The 20,547-nt window shown below is 36.2% G+C and overlaps 1 protein-coding gene across 6 annotated transcripts in view; it reads left to right on the forward strand.

The window, feature by feature from the left end:
• RAPGEF4 (Rap guanine nucleotide exchange factor 4) overlaps positions 1 to 20,547 on the forward strand; it is a 152,007-nt gene that overhangs the window by 27,254 nt on the left and 104,206 nt on the right. The window contains exon 1 of one of the 6 annotated variants that reach the window (XM_021552518.4): positions 31 to 14,603. The exons of the other annotated variants lie outside the window; for them this stretch is intronic. The gene's annotated coding sequence lies outside the window, so the exon portion shown is untranslated. Of the gene's footprint in view, positions 1 to 30; positions 14,604 to 20,547 lie in introns of those variants that run through there. 6 annotated transcript variants of the gene reach the window in all.

The raw sequence follows: 20,547 nt of genomic DNA on the forward strand, positions 1-20,547 counted from the left end.
ATAATTTTTTTTTCTTAATTCCTGTTCAGCAGCACTTGCACATCTTGTAAACTGATAAACTGTAGTGTAACTTGCTTCCTGCTTTTGCCCATCTGCTGCTAATTCAGTAGCCCTCAGCAGACTGAACTGCTTTGTAATGATAGCTTTGGGAGAAGCAGCTTTCTTACTCCCTTTGTTTTCTGAGCACTGAGAGTGCTACGTTTTAATGAACTAGCTTAAAGCCACATCTGTCAGAACAGAAGTTTTACACGCCATTTCATTGGAATGCCATGTTGGAAGTACTTGTATGAGAGGGGGTGCTCTAGCCCTATTCTGTGGGGTTTCTGAATAATGCTTAAGTTCATCAGAATTGGGACCACAGCTCTCTGTATATTTGTATGGAATATCAATTTGTCACTTGAAGGGTATATCTAATTGCACCTCTCATATCAAGGTATAATACCATTTTATGCTTCATTTTATGTCCTGGGATTATAGCAGTAGGAATTATGAAGGCACATAAAAATACATTAATGAAAATAAATATGGAAGGGTTTTAATTTGCTTTTATCCATTTGGTCATATACTAAGTGCATTGTTCATCAAAAGATGGTACTGCATCTTGTGTGGTGTTTTGCAGTGTAATTCAGTAGGCAGCATTTCAGAGAGGTAGCCTTTTTCTTACCTTGGGCTATAGGAAAATACATGTTGCATTGTTCAATGGGAATGTTCTTGCTTCTTTCTCTGGTAGGTTCCTGAACACTTCAATGTGTTTAAGGCATATTAGGAATCTCACGTAAATGTCAGTACTTTCTAATATACCTTTTTACCAATGAGTATTCCATACCAGAAATTCTTTCCAGTTCATTTGAGTGAGAGATTAAATTTGATTTGAGAAATGAAATATTGGAAGGGGGAAATCAAAGAAAAAATCAGATTAATGTCCAGCCCCTAAACTATCACCTTGATTTATGGTGTACCACTCTGCCCGTTTATTGCCCAGTAATCAATTGCAGAAGTCTCTGCCCTGATTTACTGATTTCCCATAGGCAAACATAGTAGAGGTATAAAACTATAGTTAATAAAATACAGAATATTTCGCTTTGCAGGATGGGTGATCATGTGATTTAAAATAGTGAAGTGCTTGGAGACACACAAAAGTATAAAAAGGTGGTCATGGAACACTCGGCTCTCTTTACCCGCTTCATGTCACTCTTTCCATTGACTTGCTCAAATGATTCCTTGGTGATTTGTCTCTCTAATGGGATTTTATTTGTGAAATGTAAAAGTTATCAAATTGTGGTAGGTTGCATTTTCAATGTACCTGGAATACTGTGTTCACCAACCTCCCAAATAGCCATCTTGTCAGAATAAGGAAGAATTATTCCATGTTACCAGATGCAGAACACAACACAGAAGAGAGATGTGGAAGTGATGCCTGGAGAGGCTCCCTAGAGCAGAGGCTAGACATAGTTAAAGGTAGGTATTTATTGAAAGGCCTTCAAAGGATACACCTTGGGCAGTGCAGGAGTCTCACAGAGGCTGTACCCGAGATGGACAACTATCACAGATTTTTTTAACAGATATAAATTTGGTCTATTTGCATATCAGAGGTTAATCGTCCAATTACAGCTTCAGGTAATGGAGTCACATTCCTCCAGTTTGCCCCCTACTTCACTGTTGTTTACATTTTAGGTATCTGAGAAAGTGCGTTTCAGGTCTAGAGAGAAATTGTTTTGTCTGAATAAAATGAGAGAACAGTAGCTGATAGTCTGTGGAGTTTTAGAGTTATACACTAAAAAATATAAAACCTAAAACTTAAGGCATCAGAAGAACTCAAGTGTGTGGAATCTGTTGCCTTATGTTGTCTGCAAATCTCAATTGATAACAAATACAAATTTTTATGCAAAAAAAGAGCTAGTGTGAGAGACACTGAAAAATGAAGTGATGGTAGGCAAGATTTTTTTTTTCCTATAGGATCACATGGAAGGAGGAAAAATATAAAAAAAATTGTGCCCAGTTTTAGAATATGACAGTAAATATAGAATTGGCTAGATGTGAGCATAGCTGTGAAAATAGCTAACATCCCACCTTCATATGTTGTGTTAATACTGAGAAAGCATAAAAGTGAGTAGCAGGGAAAGATTCCAGAATTGTTATTATACCAAGAAAAAGTGCCAGATAGTGCTTCCAGTTTTGCTGGCATGAACATATTTCAACACATACAACACGACTAATGCAGCACAACTAATTTAATACACGAGAACCTACATGGGAGCAGATTTTTGGCCTTTAGAACTACTGTTTGGTTTTGATTAAATTCATAATATGGTTTTAGTTGAATATTGAAAAATAACATGCTTATTGGAAAGGTCTTGATACTTCCACATGTCTCTCTGCAATAAACTTTCCTTGTGCATGTTCTTGTGTGTCATCCCTACAACTGATTTGTATCTTAGTCTTATGAGATCTCTGGATCTATTTCAAAGGCAGCATTTTGTGACTCTATCTCTGATCACTGTGCAGAGGTGGAATAGGACTGTGTAGATCTGGCTTCTCCTGAGCCATCCTCCCATGTAATTTCTCTGAAGTGCTGTTCTGTATCACTGTAATAATGACCATCTGCTTGAACCCCCTGTTGAATCCTGTTATACCAAATACTGTGCAAAAATATGTTGTCATTCTATCTACAGTCAAATGCTTTTCTGTTCATTAGCACTTCAAAAGGTCTTAAATAATATTGCAGGAAACTTGACTTATTAGAGGTTGTTTCTTGGATAGAAAATAATTGAAACATCCAGAAAGCATGTCAGTCTCCCTGTTAAGTAATGGCTTTATTGGTTTTATCATATTTTATCATGGTTAGAGATAAAGTTGAAAAATATGAATTCATCTGATTTCCAAGAAAAGAAATATTTAAATTACAGAACATCTGACAAACTGAAATGCATACACTTAAAGTCTGCAGGTGTTTTTCAGACTGCAATTTTTCTTGGAAGCTTTACTGTCAAACTTGCACTTTCTATAACCAGCTTTTTTATTAGCAAAGAAAATTATTTTCATCCTCAGCAGATTGTATTATTAAATGTGGTATCTCTAAGCATGTTGTGCTAAGTAGCAAAAACATACATTGCAAAACACAACTGGAGTGCTATGAATAATACTTCAGGAAATATACTTCTGGTCTTTCATTAGTTCATTTTTATTAAGTAAAAATGTCTTTCAGAAGAATCATAATATTTGAAGCTTATAAAATAGATTCTGGGTTTTTTCCCAGACATACTTTTTACTATCAAAGATATGTCTCATTCTCCTCTGTCACAGAGAGAAAAAAAAGCTAAACATAATTATGTTTTTTCAGATATGTGTGCATATATAATCTGCTGTGTATCTAATATGTATTGTGCCTGTATATGCTACAAGACAAATTTAGATTTGCTGTGTCAAACTTCTGTCAGACTGCCTGGAGCTTTGGTTCTAGCTGTTTGTGGTTGGCAGTGTCTTTTCCTGCCTTGAAGTGGATACCAAAGTGATCAGCTGCCTAGGGCTTTGCTTACACTTCCCAGCTTCTGGATTTAACACAGACCATCCTGGGGTTGCATTTGAATGGGTTATTTTAGAGATGGGTCCTTTCTGATCTTCTGGTTGGTGTTAGCATCTCAGTCCTTTGTCTCTTTTCAAATGACTTGTACTTTTTCCTTCCTTACACGAGAAGTTTATCTATCATTCCTGTTTGTCTGCAGGTTATTGAGGAAAATGGCAAATCCTTAGAAGCTTGAGTTTTTTGTTGCTTTACGGCAATTGATACAAGTGATAAGTTCCTCCAAGGCATTACTATAGAGAATGTGTGCTTGCATTCTGCATTTCAGTGGGTGCTTTCTGTTTTGTACTATATTATAACTGAGGCAAATTATCTGATACAATTTCTTGGATCAATGGGTATGTTCTAATATTTACATTTTAAATCTGGCAGTATTAAAAAAATTTAGAGATCTTTGACAATGAGTTTTGTGGCAGTGGATGATCTTAAACAGACTAACACAGGCTGAAAGCAAGGTTATTGTATCTTAGTATGTAGTGTTCCTTTTTATTCCCACAGTCTTATGTAGTTATAAAATATTTCATAAAAATAAATTTTATATGTTCACTTTCATGTATCAAGAGTAATGAAACATACAGGTCCTACTTAGTGGAATGTAAATTCTTCTATTTTTAGTAAGTCCTCCCTTAAATGGGTATTCAGCAACTTAAAACAAGCTTTTCATCCATAGTGGAAACACTACCATATTGAAGTCAATGAGCGTTGTGATATTTCAGCCCAGGTAATTACTAATTGCTTTTTTCTCCTTCTATTATATGCAGCATGGGCTGATGGCTGTAGGGTTCAATTTTCTTTAGCCTTATCCCTTCTGTAACAGTTTCTACCTACTGACACAGCTGATACAATGGGAGAGCAAGAGGCTGGAATCCCTCAAATGATTTTGTGGCTAAGGGGTACTTAACACAATGGTCCGCCCAGTACTGAGGGAAGTCATATCAAAGCCTTACGAACTCTCGGCATCCCTGAGGTATGCTTAAAAAGGAAGATAGAGAAAACTGAGACCTAAATATGGAATATCTCTCCTGTGGCAGAGAATAAGAATTACAGGGCTCAGCCTGTCATCTTGGCTTATTATGGCCAATCCCACATATCAAGAAAAGAAAGAGATTTAAAAAACTCCAAATAGTCCATGTGATTGCTCTTGAATCAATCCTCATTTCAATCTGAGCAGTAAAACTCCAGCAGTTACAGTTCTCAGGGTTAGTGGGTATTGCTCAAATTCCATTAGTTCAGTGAGCTACAAAATTCCTAGAAATCTGTTCACTAGGAATGTGAAAGGATTTACTGGCCCTCAGAAATGTTTACATCTCAAAGAGATTTATGGAACCAAATCTGCTTATGGGTAAATATTTTTCTTCTGGTGAATGGTTGTTATTGAAGAAAATCAGACAAGATGTGGTGCCTTTTAAGGCACATGTTCCATGTATTTTTTAACTATGCCATGAATTTGATGTTCACAAAATTTGGTGTTTCATGTAGTATTTCTATTACATGCTATTGTTGAAATCAGTGGTTTAGCAGAATATATGGATTCATACCATCAGTCCAGTGTAGTGCTTAAGACTCCATTTCTTTATCCTTTATCCCATGCCTGATTAGATATGACCATTAGTGTGTATTTCCTCTGAACTCTGCTTAAAATATTTTCTTGGTTAAATCCCAAGTGAAAAAGTTGAATGAAAGCTGAAACTCATAAATAACAGTTTACACACTAAGTATCTTCTAAATGAACTTTACTGCTGTTAATTTCAAGTTACACTGATAAAGTACTCTTCTCTTTCTAGAGGCTGTACATAGCTTTAAGCCAGGCTTATATAACAATTGTTTGAGGGTGATAAATAAGAAGTATTTAAAGTGAAACCTTGCTATCCTGCATCTAGTACTTAACTGATATAGTTCAACTTGCTGACATTTTAACCTCTGACCATTTCCAAAGTAATTTCTATTTAATTTTGCATACCATCACTCTCTTGTCCTTTGAAAAATATATTTTCTGATTACCAGTGCTGCACACCCTTTTCTTGAAGTATTAACCAAAATAGACAAACTCTATTCTGTTAATTTCCACAGAACCCTATACACATATTCCTGAGTGCAGGTTAGTGGAATCAGATACAGGGTTTTTTTAGTGCAATAAAAATATGCATTACAATATGATTCTTGTGTGACCTAATCTTTCAGAAACTGAGTCCTTCAAAGAAGTCATGCTGTTTTGAAAGGACTTGTTGTAAAGGACCTTGTTTGAGTAACTTAGTCTTTTATACTTAATTCTCTCTGGGGATAATTCTGGAGACTCTCAGTACAATTAAGGAAAGATTAAAAGCTCAGTGCAGACTTCTCTTTTCTTCCTTTCTGCCAATACCCTTCAAGCCTGTATCCTCACTGAAAGCATGAAACACTTTTCAAATGCCTTTTTTCTTTCTACTGTCATTTCTGGTATTTGTCTCTTCCACAGATTTAGTAATATGCCCTCTCTTTCTCCATTTGTAACTTCTGTTCCTGCTAGCATTTAATGGAAGCTTGTTGATCTCTGCTTAAGGGTTTATTGGGTGTTCCACCTTAGGTTTATCTGTGACATTTGGATCTTACTAGATAACCAGCAATCATGAAGCAGTAAGGAAATAATTCTTGCACTGTTGAAGGTGATGATAACTATGCTATTACTTAGTATTTCTTAGCACATTTGCTCTGCAGAGCTAAAGGAGTGAAATGTAGTAGAAGTGTAGACAATTAAGCAGATGTGTGAATACACTGATGCAGCAGCAGAGTTAATTCCCATTTTGCATGATGTACTGTCAAGGAAGAACTACACTTCAATCTGAGCCTGTAATAGCTGGGGCATTTACTTATGCTGTTGCTGTGGTATGGTTTAAAGATTATATGCTTTGATATTATAATAGAAATTCACACCAAAACTTTGCTTTTTTTTTTCTGTCTGATGTATTTACATACATCTGCCACATGGAGTTGCCTTATAGAGGCAACTGACCTCATGCAAAAGATACTTGATGTAATTTTATTCCAAGAGACAGACTTTTCCTATTTTAACAGGAGAATGTGGTTTTTTCAGCCTTTTAAACTTTCCCAATATTCAACTTCAGGACTGATATATGCTACCAAGCAGCTCATTAAGTGTTAATAATTGAGTGGATTCCTGTCAACTTTGCCACTAAAGTTATGGGAAGATGTGAGGCAAAGGAAGTACTTCAAATGCTTCCAGCCCCAGCAACGGTAGGAATACATATTTTCCTAACGCAAGAATTCTCTAAGACATTGATTTTACATGGATATCCATACTGTATAATATAATTTCAAAATGGTAGGTGATTTTGCTTAACTGGACAAAGTCTTTGGATAAGAATTGAGTTAATTTGTATTGAATAAAATGTAATAAATGGTTGTCATATCCTGGAGGAGACCATGAGTTGTATTTTCCCTTTGTATTTAACAAAATAATTCATACTACTAGTATGAAGTTTCTGCTGTAGGGAGAAGGGGAGGTACTTTGTATTTGCCTGCTCCCTTGCGATAGAACAATGGCAAAGCTCACCCTCTGTGGTAGTAATAATGTAAATACAGTGTCAAATATCTAGAAAGAGATACATACTTGTCTGTAATTGACTGTTTATTCTTTCTCGTCCCCAGCTAAAGCAAAGTGTCAGCATGTTTCTTCTGTCTTCACTAATTAACATTTTGTTGATTTTCCTTTTAAGTATACCTTTATTGCTAAAACACTTATTTCAGTCTACCTATGCATATCATTATCTGATAATGCTGTTGCCATGTATATAGATGAAAATTATTATTCTGATGTGCTGAAGAATACAGAAGGAAACAAACAACTCTTTATTTGAAAGCTGTTGAAGTAATAATGAATGCTCTCTTTATATTAGATGTATGCATTTTAAATTAACATTTTTGAATGGACAGTTTATTATGAGCAGAATTTGCTAGAATAGGTGCCTTTGTGACTGAAACGTACCTAATCTACTGTTTATTATCAGTTTTATATGCTAGCATTTGATAATTGTTGAGAAAAAAGTATTTTTTCATTGCATTAAGAAAAACCATCATTAGGTAAGCTTACACAGATATCTGTACAGAGGTAGAAATTATGACAGTGGAAGGGCATACTGTTGTATACTCCAAATATGATCAGTATTATTGCTTCCCAGACTTTACTCAGTCTCTAGCTCTATGAAAGTTATGTCTCCATTGAATTTTTCCAAATGTATCTTTTCCTCAGCATTTCCTAGAGACTTAAATATTACATTTATTTTTTGTCCATTTTTTATCTTCTCCTTCTCCAATGTTTTCATGTTATCAAGTTGTTTGTTCTCTCTTTGAGAAGATGAATAAAAAAAAGAAGAAATCCTGAACCCAGCCCTTTAGCACTTCCTTAGATGCCACCTTTTTATGTGTTGCCATGTTTCATTATCTTTTGTTTGCAGTCATTTGGCTAATTGTTGATTTTCATGACAGTGCTTCTACCCAAGACATTTTCAGTTTTTTTAAAATGAGCTATGACTATTAAATATTTTACTGATATCCAAATATTTGACAGCTACTGCATTTCTTTCTTCCTCTACTTCAGTGATTAAAAGAAATCAACAGCAACCCACATAACCAAATTTAAAGCCTTCAACTTTGATTATGTCAATTTTGCTGCTCTACAGATTTGTTTCTGTTAACTATAAGTGAGGGCTGTCTGATCTAAGTGTAGTGATACTTACTGCTTTAGTCTTGAAGAATGATTTCCAAGCATTTTTGAGGTTTTGTTAATTTTCAGGAACCTTATTACATGGTGCTAGATAGAGCCTGGTTTGAAGTAAAGTGGTTAGTGGCATCCATGTGCGTTGGATGGAAAAGAATGGAAATTTACTGCAGTTCTGGTATTATAAAGGTTTGCACAATCAGTTGGGAAAATTCACTCTCAAATGAAAGAAAGAAAAGTGTATTAGAAAATAAGGTATTGGCAAGAATATATAATTCCATTTATTTTTCTATCTTACCTGTTTACATTCCTCTTGTGAGTTATTCCTAGTTGTCCCAGGACAGAACACATCCAGCAGAAACTGATGCAACCTGCATTATGTTCTCTGGCACATCTGCTAACATTTAAATTCATGAAAATTAAGGTTTTTATTGGCACTGCCTCACAGTGACCTCTTAGCATGATCTCTGTACTGCTACATTTGTCCCTCTATAAATGTGTGCATCATTAAATAAATAAAACCCAAAAATTCTGAATGATCTCTTGTCTCAGGGAACACTGTTGATGACTGTATTCTGATAAAGTCTTAATTTCTACGTGTTGCAGATGTGTTCTGGTGTTTGTGGAATATCCCTTTGTGCCCATGTTGTAAGAAAGCATGAGGAGGAAGGAGTGACCCTGAACTCACCTCCAGCTTCACCTTTTTGCTTCTTGTCACATCTTGTTTTCCAGTCAAAAATTGGCTGGCTCAGTAGTAATTAATCAAGTGCAGGAAGATAAAGCAGAAGTATAGTAATTATACACTGTGTTCTACAGAAGCTGCAACATTAAAAGCATGCAATTTCAGCAACTACTAGAAATTATTTCCATTCTCCTTCTGTTCAGCATTTGTGTAAATACTGAGGTGAAAGTACACTAAGCAACTTCATTTTGTCTTCAAATGAGATTTCTCATCAAATGTTGGATCATTAATCCTGTGCGTCTCCCTGAGACATGGTGAAGCAAATAAGTCAAATAAGTTGCATTTTGACCTCTGATATATTTTAAATGAGGTCTGGTGTGTCTTACAGTGGCCTTTACACATGGGCTTTCTGAAGCTAAACGTCTTTTTGTGAGGCTATCTAATTGGGCAGATACCCCATTATCAAATGAGGAAGCTCATTCATCTGGCTGGATTTGAAGGCTATAAATTATAGCTAATTTTATCTCTCTTGGTTATTAAATACACATTTAATGATAGATTCAGCATGCTGGAGATTCTTTAAGGGAAAGTAAGGAATAAAGCACTTATGGTATTGCCGTGCAGTAACATCATTTGTAACTGTCACCCTTTATTTTGTCTTCAACTTTGATATGAAGTGGGAAAAGGACATTTCACAGTACTGAGACTGAAATGCAAGCAGGCATAGATGACCACTTTGAAAAAGTGAGAAACTGTAATACTGTTCTAAGGAAAAACATAAAGAAGGGTAAGATATAGGCTTATGCTTGCTGTATATTCAGCTTTTTCCAGTGGTTCTTAGAACAGTTGTGTTTGGCAAGTGGGTTCTATAGCTTGTGGGGGAGCATCTATTAATCTCAGTTTTGTTCTTCATCCTTGCTGCTTACATAGCCCATGTTGTGGCCTGTGAAGTTTGCAGCTGGAAGACTACCCTGAATTTTAGAGATCTCTATTTCAAATCCCAGCTCAACTTTAACTGTGAAAAAGGGTCCCTTTATTCCTTGCAGAGAGAGCCTTGAGATGTAGATTGGATATCTAAAGTGTTGGCACCAATTTATTTTCCCTAAGCATTATTAGGTCTTCCACTCACTAAAACTGCAGTCTATGCTAAACATTTTGCTGGCAGGGCTGTGCATAAAATGTCATAGTGTTAGGTTGGGAAAATGGGGGTTTTGCGTAGTAGACTTAGCTTAATGAAGGACCGATACAAGGAATAGTTGCAAAAGAGGTTTTGCTGGCAGAAATCCCATTATCCCTGGGATAATTTGCTGACTGAAGTGTAAATGTAGGGCAAGCTCTGAGCTGGCCTTTGGAAACTTGTACATACCCTTATTATTTTTTTTTTCTATGTCACGACAGTGGGAGGAGTGAGTTGTCAGTGATTAGACAGACTACAAATTAATTTCTGTGCTCTTCTCTGTGGAAAGCCTAAATCCACAGTTGTGCAGTTATTGTGATTTCTAGCTGCAGAAAGACGAGTCATATAAACCTGTCTCATGAAAGTCATCTTATTGCAATTTTGATCAAGACATTTAGTTTGACCCTCTTGCCTTTTTTTCCCCCCTATGCAAAGTAAGAATACAGTATACATTTGTTTTTTGAAAGTGTTTTGATGATTATTGAATAGTTGAATAAGCCTTTAACATCTAGATGGATCATATGCAACACTTAAGCACAAAGGTGAATCTCTTCAGCTGGAGAGATTTCCCTTTATCAAGCTTTCTTGGGACCTTAGTGCAAGCAGCTATGTGCCCTTTCTGTGATGGGCCTCCAACTGTGGGTTAAAAATTCTGGGGATTGTCTTAGGGTTTTTCTGTGTATAGTTTTTACTATTTTAGGTATCTCTATATAAATCTTTAATAATATTGTTGATCACTTTAAGTCCAAAATTCTTCCTGCTTGTCTCAATCTAATATTTGACATTTTAAACAAAGCAGTTACTTGCATAAATAAGCATTCTGGTCTCTTATTTATGGTTGTGACAGCCTGAATTTTTTACGTGCTTGTGTGTTTGCTTGAAATTGATGTGGGCTTTGAATCAATAGTAAGTAATTTAAAAGTCTGCTTTGCAAATATTTTTTTTTGTGAACAGCACCCTCTTCACAAAACAGTGTTTTGTTCATTCCTTCCCCTCCCACTTCCCCTCCTCATTAGCTATCTTATCTTCCCTTTTAGTAGGGTTTTAATGTGTTTTTTTTTCAGTAGAGGAGTAATGTTTAATTAAAAGTTACTTGCATGTTTTCAATTATAGATGATAATTTGTTTGATTTTACACTCTCAATTGCCTTGAGTAATTTCCTGTAGAAATACATATAATCCCATTTGCATGTTTGGAGTATTAGTGTGTTGTTTGCATAGCTTGTGTGTAACACTTAAGGAAACCACTGGAGCCTAGAAAGAACAGATGATGCTTTTTAGCAACAAACAGTGATCCAATGGATATTCTTTCTTCTCCTTGCTGAATAGTTATGGAAACAACTTTTTTCACAGAACTGGAAGTTAGGTTGTCAAACCAATATGATTTAGTAAAAAATTGGGAGTTAGGCAGGTGGGCCAGCAGTAATGTTACATTCATAAACACTTGACATATGTCAGTGCTGACTGGTGTTAATTCCTAACTTCATGGCTTCATATAGTATAGCAGAGAAAATACATATTAACACATCCCAATATGTTGATATATGTCAGACTCTCATTACAGATAAATTTGTAGCTTTTAGCTGTTGAAGATAAGGTAGCAGGAGGCTTGCATGTTATTGCACCATGTGTTCAGTCCAAGTGGAACATAATGTATTGCTCTGCTCTCCTTAGTTCAGAAGACATGAACTCAAAACAGGGAGAGGTGAAGAGAAGGACTGCAGTGATAAGGGAGATGGACTGTCTGTTTTATATGATAAAAGTGCCTATCTGGGTTAGTCTTGTTTGTGTAAAAGCTGATCTGGAATTTGGCTGGTGCTTGTAAGTGCACAAGACCACCATTCAGAGGATGTAAACTGTTAAAGCATGGTGCTGCTCTGGAACAGATGGGTACTAAGCAGCTTGAGTGTTTTAAGTGTACATCAGAAATTTCTTTCTAACCATCAGAATGATGAGGTTCCAAAAAAATTTCTGATAGGTAGTTTATAAATGATAATGTTTGAAGTGGAGTTGATTTTTTAGAGTGACTCTATGTATATCTGCAGTAGTAGCTGCAATATTGTTTGTACACCAGATTTAAATTTCAGTATTTTCACTAAATACCTTTCTCCTAGTACAGCAGAGACATACGTGAAACCATGGGATCCAAATTTTGTTTCAGTTCTTAGTGAAAAAGTGTCCTTGCATCTGATACTGCCTTCAGAATTGACAGCACTTTCCACTTTTGTTTGCAACATCCATGTCATACCCTGTTTTGTTGATAGAATCCTGTCAGGAAGGTCAACATCGTTCTGTCCTCTCTGATGCAGTGAATGTTGGTCTTTTGTGCTTAAATGCACCAGTCAAATTCCAGATCAGCTTTTACACCAACAAGACTAACCCAGATATGCACTTTCTGTTTTGGTATGTAGCATGTTTCTCCACAGAAAGGGGGGAACACTCCTCGCTGGAATAGAACTGTTTTTTTAGGTTCATGTCTTGACATGACAATTGGAAATTTTAATTCCCAGGGAGGACAGGCAAATGTAGATTTGCTGCTCTTTGGATGAGCACAGTCCGGAGGAGGAGGAGGAGTTAAAGTAAGAAGTATAGCACCAATCTCCATCTTTCTTGAAACAGAGACTTTCAGTTCTTTGAGTGTGTGGTGGTGGGCACCTCTCACACAGAGACTTCTCAAATTCAACACCAGAAGATGCTTACTGAGCAATTGCAAATTGCTCTCTGAAGGCCAGAAGGGCATAGGATTGAAGGTACATCAGCACTTCATTGAAATGGCCAGGTGCTGTCAGCTCACTGTTGGGGATGCCTTGAAGCTCTTTTCACATACCTTCCCTCAGGAGATTGTCACTTTTTCTGGATGCCCTTCATTTTATTCCTTATCAACAGCACACAAAAAGAGGAGGAAAGCTGGGGAGGCTTGGAGGAGTGTCATGCAGTCCCACACCAAGATCTAAAACTGCCTTTGAACAAATTCTCTGCTAATGATTGTGCTTAAGTCTTTGTTACATTATGTCCCTGAGGTTGTGGGGCCCTGTGTGCTCCTGAGGAAGGTATAAAAATCAGTATATGTAAAATCCAGGAAGAACTTTGAAATGAATGTAACCACATTAAACTTCCATATTAGAACAAAAATAGTCCTTTGTTTCAGCATTTTTTATAAATTAATGAGTTAATTCAGTTTCACTTTCCTTCCTGGTTAGGGTAAGACAGTCCATATACTGTTTTTTAAAAATGAATGCTAATAATAGACATGGAATAGGTCTTTATGAGTAGCTAGAATTTTTCTGCTGTTCAGATATTGCTAGTGTTCAAGTTGCACATATTTCTTGTTTAATATTCAGGTATTGCATTTGGTTCTTGAAACCAGAGAGAAATACTTCTATGATCAGGAGTACCAGCTAGGAACAGCAGTAATGTGAGTCATTTTGACAGTGAGCAGACTTGTCAGAATGTTCACATTTTCAAGACTAGATGGTCAAAGATATCCATTTATTTCCTAAATATTTTTCAAAATCCTAATGAAGATTTAAACAGCTGTGCCTCCCAGTGTCTTGAATTGAAAAGATAATTAATTAACAATTTTATTTTACTGCTAAAATAGTAGGTGTTTACTGAAAAGTGAAAATAGTAAAAAAGATTCAGTCATGTTGTTTGTAATACTTTTAATAGTTGAATTTGCCAATCTCATAGTGTAAAATATGGCAATCCTAAGGCAAAAAGAGAATTTGTAATGAATGAATACACTGTAAGGTACTGAAATAATTTTTAATTTATTCAGTTTATATATTAAGTACCTTTAACATATAAGGCACTTACTTTTTTTCCCCTCATAAACCCTGTTTGCGTGAATTAATTTCACATTGTCCACTTCTTTGGGATAAACTAGAGCTTCACTGTGTGTAAGACACCTTTATGTTACAAAGTGAAGATCCCCTGGTTTTGGCTGAAATGTTGCTGCATTACAACAGTCTCTTGCTTAGGGCCCTCTGCATAGTAGAATATTCATTTAACATAATAAATCACTAAAAGACTATAGCAACTTACTGGACCCATTCTTCTGTATCTCTGACTACTGTTCTTGCCAAAAGTGTTAAAAAAGGCTCAGTGGATGAAGGAATCTATTTGTGTGAGACTACCTGCTTTGCAATGGTTTCACAAAGAAAAAAAAAAAATTGTGCTACGTTCACTGGCTCTTTAATTTGGATTGCCAATGGTAATGCAGAGTCTACGCTGAAGAGAGGTAGGATAGAGAAGCAGAAACATTAGTGCTAATCTGCTGCAGAAGGACAAGATAAATCAGCACAGCTCTCATACATCACTGAGAGAAGCTGATTGCAACTTGACCATGTGCCTAAGTGGTCACATCAGCAACAAGAACGGAGCATGGATAAAAAACCTAAAATGTATCCTTAGGGCTACTTGCTGTGCACGACCTATAATAATACATCAATGTAAGTTTAAGGGTTTTTTGTTTGTTTCTTTCTGTTGCAATTCTTGTTGTTTACAAGAGTATATTTTTATTTTGCATAGATTTAGGGAAAATGTAATGGAGTGTAATACTAAGCAGATAATACTTGGATACTGTGTATGTCTGTGAATAGTAATAGGCTTATTGCTGTGTGTCTCAACATAGTTCTTTCTTTGAAGATGTTTTAATATTTAATCCTGTAAGTCACATTTTGGGAATTGAGTAAGGTTTTGAATGAGATAATAGTGAGATCTCCCTTTATAATTTCTATCATCTTGTGTTCAAAGTGATCTTAAAAAAAATTATTTTTACTGTGAGAATTTTTGCTTTCCATAATTTTTTTCTGTTAAGAAAAGTGCTCATAAAGACTGATCTATCTGGACCTTTTTATTCATTAATTTAGTGCAGATAGTAATTTTCCTACATTTTAAAAAATTTGTGCAATTGTTTAATTTACTGTCATTTAGGCATCTGCAAAAAGGGAAGGCAGGGATTAGATGAGAACTGAATAAGCATTGATTGCTAGTCTGAAAATTAAATTTTGAAAGTTTTTGCAGTAAATCTGATTTCAGTCCATTTTTACTAAATTCGATTATCATATTTAAATTGAGGTTACTGTACAGAAAACAAATGTGTGAAACTGTCCTGGAGAGTACACATTTCCTATTGTATCTGACTTTAAAGATGTTGATTGCATCTACCCAGGAATATCCTAATTGTAAAATTCAGAAAACATGTTTAAATAATGCATGGGAAAATAAAAAGGAAAGATGGAATTTTACTGTTCAGATGTTAAGGTGATGCTTTACTTTAAGAGAAAAAAAAAGTGTAGTAAAAGCAAAAATCTACTGATGTGAAATCTCAGGCTGTCTCTTATGGCTTTAGGCAAAAAGGCAGGGAAACCCAAAACAGGTCTTGCTGTGCAGTCTGAAAGCAAGGGAAATTTGGAAGCATTTATGAAAACACACTAATATTTCTGTATTTATTTACTTGTTTCTAGGGAGAGAAGGTGGCTTTAAACAAACAAATTTATAAAATATGTAAAAGGAGGTGTGAAGGGCACTTCAGTGATAGGACCTTGAGAAAGTAGATATAAAGATACAGAGCAACATCTATTTATTTTAGAGCGTTGTAACTGTGGCCAAATATAGTACTAGCAGAAAGCTTAGAAACAGCCCATATGAGTGTGTGTACAAATGGTTTATTTTTGTGGCAATTAAAAATGTAGGGATAGTTGTGTGTCTGTTATCTCCTTCACAGACCTCAAATATTCAGAGTATGGGCCAGTTTCAGATTTTGCAACACAGGTACTTTTTTTTTTTTTAGGTCCTAACCAAAACAAAAGGTTTACTTGTTAGTAGTTGCAACTTTCCTACAGGACTGATGGGTGGAAATAGAGAAGAGAGAAGGTAAAGCTGTATTGCAAAAAGGGTGCTTATTCTTCCCAGCAGAATAAATAAGCAACCTAGCCAAGTGGCAGATGAAACATGGACCACGTAGAGAGTTTATTTTTGTACAAATGTGCATATGGATGATCACACAGGCCCTCAGTTGTACTTAATTCCTGAAGCAGAGATGTCATTGGGAACTAACAACTTTAGCAGTCTGACTTAGAAAATAATAAACTCAAATAGAGAGGAAAGCTGTACAGCAACAGGAAGAAAAGAGGAATGGTGATTTCTTTGATCTTATGTCTGTTCTAATGTACCCAATGTGGTCTTAAGTTGTCAGCTCCATGGCAAAGATTCCTATGTTTTGTTCTTTGAAATACTCTCTTTACACATGCGACAGAGTAATATAATCAGTCTGGCTCCTCCTAATGGAGCTGGACTTTGGTGAAATAAAAACATCCTTCTTTTTCTGTCATCTGTGTTCATTGGAACAGCAGAAGATTATTTGCATTTACAAAGATAATGAAACAAGTAGCTTCCCTTGTTTTAAAGTTATTCTGAGGAGTTAGAAGTCCTATATCTGCTAAGATTCTCTATAGTTGTGTTGATGTGGTCTTAAAACAAACATTTGCTTCAGTGTGTTTCTGTGAAATTTCATAATGCTGTCACGCTTAAATTAGATGCTAAATTAATTGCAGTGCATATGACAAAACTGGAATTAGGTAACTGCTTTTTTAAAATTTCCTTTTTAGTTGAAGAAATAAAAGTCTATTGTGGGCTGAATATGGTTGTGATGAACTTTCCATTTGACAAGGCTCACCCTCCTTTTCCAGAGTGAAATTCTGTGTTTGTCAGTCTGTTACCTTGTTTTACTGTTACTTGTAAAGCTCTTTCGCTAGACTCCAACATGGTCTTCATTTTCACCTTCAGTTTTAGTCAATAAATTTATGCTAAGTAGCTTCTTGTGCTTTAAAATGTGCTAATGGACAGCTTTCAGAGCTGCAGGGGGCTCCTGATGCCAATTTCAGCATACTGAATTTGCTTCTACTTATGATATTTAGGAAAACAACATAAAAATGTTCTTGTTACGTTTGAGTTCAGTGGAAAATCTCCTGCCAACCAAACTTGCCAAGGTAGGGCCTGAAACCTTAAAGCAGCATGAGTCCTATGGTGACATGACACAAGCAACAGGCTGTCCTGGGAAACATACAGTCATAGGAGCTCAAACTGTGTTGGTTGAATATAATTTCTTGGTTTTCTGTCTACAGAGCAGTACATCTTCCACTTGAAGCTGAAAGTCTGACCCCTGTTATCTCTATTGGTGGCTATATTGCCCCAAGGAAACTGTTGCCCCAAGAAGAGGTCTTTCAAGTTCCATGATGGGAGATAGAGTCAACTTCTGTATTGGTGCAATGAGTATATTGTGTCCCCATCCCAAAGCTTATGAAATCTGCTGGCCAGGAAAAGGAATGACATGGCTTTCCATCTTCCTGCTCCTCCTAGTCCTTTTTGGGTTTAGGCACTTCTGATAAAAAAAGAGGCACAATTTTGCAAGTATCCCAAGAGACCTAGGAACTGTTGGTCTTTCAAGCATGCATAAAAAGCTTCCATCTCACTATATAAATGCAGGCCTAAGAGCTCATTGATTTGTTCCACAAGTTCAATAATCACTAATCCATCTACGGAATGGCGTCTGGAATGCTCACAACCAACTTCTGGCAAAAAATGTTAGCTCACAAGCTACAGTGTATAAAGTAGCCCTGTTCAACAGCATCAGGTGCTGCCAGAAGTATGGTTAGAAGATTTTGATAAGTGACTTTGACCTCAGACAGTGTAGCATATGATGCATTTGTAACTGTCTCAACAAAGTGATCTCTCATCCAAATGTCAGTGTCTTCTAGGGAAACAGGGAATCTCTGAAAGGGGGAAAAAATTTATCTGTAAATTGACTCTAAAAGAAATAGTACCAATTACAGATTTTATGAAAAACAAACTGTACCTTGATAGTGTCCTCTTTGAAATTTTGGAACCTCTGTTGAAAGCCATAAACAAATTATAAGGTACTGAGAAAGATCATATTTGAAAGGAGTTTTCTTGGTATCTCTCCTTCTCATTTTCAGATAGACTTTCCAGCCTTTCTAAATGTTGTCTGTGAAGTGGATATTGTCCAGAGCATAGTGAATTGCATGGTATCAGACTACTGGGGCACACACTGCAGTGATTTCAAACAGGTAGCTTCAGGGGACAACCACTCACCTGATCTTTCAGTCTTTTAAAAGAAAGACGTATAATAATGAAGGTGTGTTCAAAAATGGGATCATTCAGACTGATGCCTAAAACTCTGCTATTCAGTGAAAATCATAGACTCCCAATTAGGTTGTCAGTATTTTGTGAAGTTTTTTGAAGCTTTTAACAGTTTTTATTGCCTCTTTGATTATCCTGGAAAGTAAATAGTTACATGTTGGATAACCATATGGATGATGTGTTGGTGTATTTAAAGAAGATTGCTCAGATGGCTCAGAGCCCATAGTGGCAGTGCCAGGATTTTTATGCACTAAAAATCTAAACAAATAACTACAAGATGGAGGGAGCAATCACTGAAAGGAAAAGTGAGCAATAAAATGTAGAATTCAACTTTACCATCAGGGACAGATATTAAAGCCATGGGAGAAGTTGTAATGTGACTTCTCATACTACATTTGGGCTGTGTCCCAATTAGCTTTCCAGCTTCAGCGGGGAAGGTAGTTTGAGGTGGTTGTTCCTTGTTCCCAGTCTACAGTACTGGGCTGCCAGTGATCTTTTTAAAAGTTCAGGTTTCTACCTCAGTTTTTACACTTCCTCAGTGACTCCAGTTGAACTTCTAGCAGAAGGGGTGGAGAATCAGGTTGCACTTTTCACCACAAGCCATACAAACTCCATTTCTCAGCATACCAATGTACCATAACAACTTCTTATAATAACAAGGCCATTGAATAACCTGGCATGATTTTCCTTGGACAGATGATGAGTGGTGGGAGGAAGGAAGGAAGCAGAAAGGAAGGCGAGGGATAATAGAAGGAAAATTCTCGAGGGACTGAGTAATTTCTTCAGGGAGACACTTCCCATATTTTTTATTCAGTGCCTGAATGCTGCTCATGCAATATATACAAATATTCTCAGTCTCTTCAAGTGAAAAAGGACCCTGTAATCCAAGTCCACTCACTGAACTATAAATGTAACCTCACTGAGAGAAAGAAATGGTTTAAAAGACTCATATTTTAGTCAGGTTTTATCAAGAACTGTAAAGCACATAATTCTCATAACAGGAAAGCTTCAGTTGTTTTAAACCCTGGCAATTTTTTATTTGAGAAATACCCAGGCAACAAGCCTTCTCTCAAATGAGATAGAGTGGACTGTTTTATATCAGGAACTGTATTTCCTACTTTTCTTTGTCTGCCAAAAATTCTCTTGCCAGAAACTCTGTCATTTCAATTTTTATCTGTTGTTGAGGGGAAGTTAGTTAACCATCACAGTATCACCACCATCACTACAAAAAATATCAGCAGATAGTGAAAGGCTATGGAAAACTGATAATGCTTAATTTTCCCTGGGCCATGACAAGTGATGATAAAATTGCCAGCTCCATTTTACAGTGGAGAGGATTGTGGTATGGATATGCCTTAAAGTAATCTGTGGACAATTCTGAAACAAGAAGGTAGCAAATATGTCAGGTCCATGCTTGTTACTACTTTTGCTATGTTGGTATATAATTAATAAAATGTTACAGCCACTACCATGTTCTGGTAGTGGATCTGTGTCATCGAAGGAACACACAAACACTGGTTAGACTTTCAATGTCTTTAAAAAATTAAATGTACTAATGGAAATTTTCACCATTTGGCTGCTGGAGTCAGAGTTTTGTCCTTTTCAATTAGATTATATGCACAGACCAGACAGACCTCATTGGGACAGCCCTTGCATGCATTTGATGGAGAATTTGACCAGAAATGTTTGACATCCAAACAAGCTGAAAGCTTAAACACACATTAGACAAAATTTTTTATACTACGTGATGAGAGTATTGCTGATTGTTAATTTATTAGTAAGCTGTTAGTAGAGAGTATTTCAATACAGGTGTGGAGCTGAGATTGCTGAGATTTCATATGTGGTGCTCAGAATCAGAAATATCTGTTTCATGTGTTGCTAGTTATGTCAAGAATTACTTCTGTAGTGCATGGCATTATTCCAGATTGTATCTCAATAAAGTGGATTATTCTTCAGTGCAAGGCTTTTCTAGGGAAGAGTATATCCAGGGTCCAGATTTGAAGGCTCTGTTTCAAGTTTTACAGAGCGCACTTGAGAAGAGTGGTCAGTTCTTTTTTTGCTCAAACCCTGTAATGTGTTTGCTGTCTGTGCCAAGAGGCAGTCAGCAAATGTTTGCAAAGGGAGTTTGTTGGTGTGGATAAAAAAAAGTAACTGAAGTGAGACTATGGCAGAGAATAAAATAACAAATGATGTATCACTGCTTTTTTTTTTTTAACTTCAAATTAAGATCTG

This window comes from Lonchura striata, chromosome 7 (genome assembly GCF_050655825.1).
Source record: "Lonchura striata isolate lonStrDom1 chromosome 7, ASM5065582v1, whole genome shotgun sequence".
Taxonomy (NCBI): domain Eukaryota; kingdom Metazoa; phylum Chordata; class Aves; order Passeriformes; family Estrildidae; genus Lonchura; species Lonchura striata.